The following is a 5,058-nucleotide window of genomic DNA, read 5'->3' on the forward strand; positions in this document are numbered from 1 at the left end:
GCAGGCCACTTGAAGCCATTTACTTTCCATCCCTTTTGTTTTGCACAAGACATTGGAGGACTGGGAAAAAAAAAATCAGAACTCGAAGAGTCTTGAGAGGTTATTAAGCCTGGGCTAAAGCCTTGAAAGGTTGTGGTTCTAAAATTGCCAGCCGGTGGGCAGGGATGAAGCTCTGACTTTCCCTCTCTCTTCCTCCTTCCCCCCCTCCATCCATCTCTCATTCCACCCCTCTCTCCATCCATCCATCCACCCACCATCTGTCCATCCATCCACCTATCACTCATCTGTCCATCCATTTATCCGCTTTTCCATTTAGCAGCAATCTATGCATCATCCGCCTGTCCTCCACGTGGGGCATGGGGAGCCCAGACTGAATCAGGGACATCTGGACCGCCATGGGAGAGGTCAACACGGAATCTCAGAATGGAAAGTAGGTGAGGGGGACCCCAGGGTTGGGGGATTATACAGGGGCCCAGAGGGGAGCTTTAGAACCAGCCTACGGAGGGGCATGGTCCTGGAGGAGCCTCCCTGGAGGAGGCAGCACCACATTTTTCTGGCATCTGTCCGAAGGTCTGGAGAGTCCAACACGCCCTCATCCCCGGGCCACCCTGGTGTCTTCCTGCTCCGCTAGCTAGAAGTCACCTTCTCCTGGCCATTTAATCCCTGTTCCCGTAATGCCACAGGTATCCTAGACTTGAAGGCAAAGATAAAAACATCGTAATAACCACAGCGAGACGCAAAATAATAACAATCCCCAGTGCTGGGAAAAAAAAAAAGAGAGAGGCTGTCGCTTACATCTCGATAAATTGTAAACTTTATCTTCTTGTGCTGAGCCTCCCCTTCTCTATTTCATTTACAGTGGATTTTTAATAAAAAAAAGTTGATAAAAATCAAAGCAACATAATCAAAATAGAAAAGCTTGACATTTATAGATGTTGTTTATTACTTTAGTGTTTTAAAGGATTAAAAAATCACACCAAAATTAGTTTCTTATCAAATGTCAAATTTTCATCAAGTTCTCGCCTACCAACTATTTAAACTTTGTTCTTTGAAACAAAGTTGAGTGCCTCCATGAGAACATGGGGGAGCGTCCCCACAGACCTGCAGCGACGTTTTTCTCCGCATCGTGGCTCCACTAGAAGCGAACCCTGTCAAGTTGTCTTCCTAATAAGCTTGGAGAAGAAGTCAGCTTTGCTTGTTTTTTTTTCCCCTTTTCAGGTATATCTGCTGCGATTTTAGTGCACCCCGTAAAACATAAAGCAGATGGAAACTGGAGTGGTGGAAAGGACCTCTGACCTTGGCTTAGCCCAGATTTCTTCAAACGAGTCTGACCTTGGCCCTGAACGAGCTGATCCTTTCTGCAGCTACAGATCCCCAGGATGGGCAGAGAAAGATGTTCTGTTGGTGGGTGCAACAGCAGCCCCGGGGGGAAGAGAGGCAGGGTCTCAGGTTGGAGGCTGTGAGCCTGGAACAGAGGCTGAGTTGAAGCAGCGTTGGCAGGAAGGGAGAAGGCGAGGGAGCAGAGGGGGGTCCTGAGAGCACAGCGAACACAGAGCACCTGGAACAAAGCCCCGGAGCCTAGAGAAAACTGGGGGTGGCTGGGACGGGTTCAAGATGAAGGGCAGGGTTCTAGCTCCTGGACCACCATGAATATGTTGCAGGGGACCAGGCAGGGGAGTCAAAGAAGGTGGATTTGTAGCCACGTTGTACCACTCGGTACGGGTCCTGAGCCAGACCTCTTCTCCCCCTGGGTCTTAATTTCCCGATGACTTGGCCATCCCTGGCCTCTGTTTTATCGTTTGTATTAAGAATAGAGTAACCACCCCACCCCGAGCACAAAGGGGTACAAGCACCAGTTGTTCTTCCCGCTTCTGAGGCTTCCCAACCCCCAGTTCAGGGGTTGAGCCGGGTGGGGACCCAGAGCCTGACACTGAACAAGTCGGCCTCCCCCGTCCCATGTCCAGCCCCCAGTCTTGCCCTGCCAGCAGCAGCAGCCGGGCTCAGAGGTAAAGCTCAGGACACGAGCTGTGAGCCCTGCTTCCCTCTGCCCCCCGTGACCCCCGCCGCACAGCCCCGCAGAGAAGCCACCTTCTCAGATCCAGAGCCTTCTGAAGGGGCTGCGTCCTCCTCCAGAGCCAGATCTCCCCAGAGGGCCCTGGGCTGGGCAGCGGGGGGTGGAAGACAGCGAGGACACAGACGCCAAGAGATTCAGCGTTTCCAGATGGTCAGAGAGGAGAAGATAATGAGGATGCCTGTCTCAGAAAAATCCGTGCAAACAGCTGTCAGGGCAACTTCTTCCCATCAAAGTCACATGAAGAAAATGAGGGGTCGAGCAGGTCCCTAGCCCCGGGCAGCCAGCGAAAGCTCAGCAAAGACAGCGGCGGATGCGTTAGGATAATTTGCCTCTGTTACAAACAGCCGCCAAGGGATGGTGTGTGCGGAGCCTAGTCTGTGGGACCCTGCAGTGCGGGCAGGGAAGCCCGCACACAAGCACCAGGGTCTAGAAAGGCGCGTGTGCCGCCGGAGGATAAGCCACGCGCCTGGCGGATTCAGAGGAGGCGGGAATAAACTCTAGCTTTGGTTTAGATAATCTACACTGTGTTCAGGGACAGGCAGAGATGAATTATTTACACCCTGCCACATTAAGGAAATTAGAATAGATTAGAACAGACAAAATCTCCCAATTTCAGTGACTTAACGATCGCACTGCTCTGTCTTACTCCCTGAACATTTCCATGGGAGCCCTCCTGTTCAGTGGGCAACCTTCCTCTGTGGGGGACTCAGGGACCCAGGCCCCTTCTGTCTTGTGGCTCTGCCATCCCCTGGGGCATCCTAGTCTTCTGGATGCAGCTGACAGGTGGAGAGAGTGACAGTGTGGAGGCTGTCACCCTGTCTCAGAAACCCCAGCCTGGAAGTCACCCACGTCCCTCCCACTGTTTTGTCCTTCAGAGAACATGTGTGTCCACGTGTGGACACAAGGAGGGCTGGAACTGGGGACAGATTAGAAGTGAAGACAGAGCGGAATTTTCTACCAGGGGACAGGGTGTGGAACAGTGCCTGGGGGAGGTGGGGGTCCCAGGAGAGAGACCCGAGGAGCCCAAGACTGCTCACTGTTTCTGCTTCCCCGTCAGTCTCCACTGTTAGACAAGCTGGGGGAGGACTCCAGGCTGTGTCAGCCAGGCTGGCGGAGCCATGTAAGCAGCTGGGCCCCAGAGGGCAGTGAATCTGAGAGCCCTGTGCGCGGTGGGGGTGGCAGGACCAGAGGGAGGGACTGCCTTCTGCCACTGACAAGGACCTCTCCTTGACCGCACTGTAGTCCCGCTCCTCTGAGCACCCCCGTCTTCCCATCTGCCCTGGGCCCGCAGCCTGCCCCGGGCCTCCAGAAGCTGCTGTTAGCCGAGACTCTGTTACACCCTTTTGGTGAGACTCCCCACGCCCTCGGTATCCGACCAGCTTTGTCCTAGTGACTTTCCAGCCACTGACCCCTCCCTCTGCCCATTGGCTGTGAATCCTCAGATGTCTTTGCTGCCTTTGGAGTTGACTCTCTTGCTCCTATTACAATAGTCTTGAATAAAGATTTTCTTGCAGTTGTTAACTAGTCCAGTGCAACAGTTTCACCACCGCTAATGCCAACCAAGAGTCTGAGACAGTCACTTCATCAAGAACATTCCTCCCAGAAATAACCGCCTCTGTCGGGTTGGGGGCCACCGAGGACTCTCACCACCTGGCTGGTGGTTTGGGGGCTGGAAGGTCATGCCAGCTAGGCAGTGGGGAGGGGGACCTCCAGCTTGGGGAGAGGCTGCAGGGAGGGTCTGATGGCCGACGGCACACTTGTTCTGTGGCCCTGGTGGGGCCAGAAATGCCGATGGAGAGCTCTGGCTGAGCGTGAGAGCTCCCGCTGTCCAGGGTGAAAGGAGGGCGTGCACGGGTGGGAAAGAAAGGCCCTCACCCCTGGTGCTCTGTCCGCCCCAGGAGCCCGGGCTGGCTTCTGCCAGGCAGGACGCAAGAGCCCGCAGCTGCCCCCGCGGCGGGGACCCGGAGTTTCCCTGGGGAGCAGGTCCCTGGGCCCGGGCATGAGGGTGCGTCAGGCCCGGGGCCGGGCCATCCTTCTTTGAAGACCACTTTTGTCTTTAAACCTCTCCTGCCCGGTGCCAGCTGAGGCTATTTTTCGGGCTCAACCATTCACCCCAGGGCCGTCTGGCCCTTCTGAAGCCCTCATTAAAGGGTTCATCAGCAGAAACCAAATACTTGGCCCTGGGTATCCAGGGTTCTTGAGAGCCCCAAATGCCCTTGATTGTCCGGCCTCCTTATTCAGGCCCTTGCCCAAGAGGCCGGCGAGGGAACTTGGCCGGCCACCGAGATCTTGTTAGTGTCTTTTCCCTCAGAAATCCAGATGTGTCTTCCAAAACCACCGTCCCCCAGAGTTCATGAATATTCTTTCTGTTGACACAAATACCCGTGCACATGTACACATGCCCCCCCAGCCCCCCTCCTCCCGGCCGCCCCGCCACCCCCGGGAGGGGAAGGCTTCCAGTAAGTAATTAATCAGCACAATGGCCCAAGGGCAAGACCTTGGAAGCATGGTGGGAAGCTTTGCGGTGGGTAATCAGGGAGGGGTGGGAGCTCCAAGGGCCAGGACAGAGGTGGCCCCCCAGGCTCTCTGCTTTCTTGAGGGCCCCCAGAGAGCTCGAGTCGGCCAGGCCCCCTCCAGGCCCCCAGTCCTCTGCCGGGACGTAGGAGAAGCCCATGGTCTTGGTTCCCCAGGTGAAAGTTGTGGGAAACACTGAATTTCAGGTCAAAATCATTTTTATCTGCTGTGAGGTAACTGGATCATCTATTTAAAATTTCCCTAGAATTGGGGGGAAAAAGGTTGAGAGCAATGTACTTGGAGGGAGGTTCTTTAGATGAAAAAATACATTTCTCTGAGTAAAATGCAGAAAGGACCACACAGGAAGCCCCCGTGGTGCGCTAGGCCCTGTGCTGAGCACTTTAAATTAATGTGCTGTTTACTTTAATCACAGTCATACCCATTTTCCACATTGAGAAGCTGAGGTTCAG

At 54.5% G+C, this 5,058-nt stretch overlaps 1 long non-coding RNA gene across 1 annotated transcript; it reads left to right on the forward strand.

Moving 5' to 3' along the window:
* Positions 1-267: 267 nt before the first annotated feature.
* On the forward strand, positions 268-3,598 carry LOC116664496. Its single transcript, XR_004321030.1, has 2 exons — positions 268-430; positions 1,219-3,598. It is a non-coding gene; the product is annotated as an uncharacterized LOC116664496 (long non-coding RNA).
* Positions 3,599-5,058: the final 1,460 nt, after the last annotated feature.

Source organism: Camelus ferus, chromosome 6, assembly GCF_009834535.1.
Source record: "Camelus ferus isolate YT-003-E chromosome 6, BCGSAC_Cfer_1.0, whole genome shotgun sequence".
NCBI classification, from domain to species: domain Eukaryota; kingdom Metazoa; phylum Chordata; class Mammalia; order Artiodactyla; family Camelidae; genus Camelus; species Camelus ferus.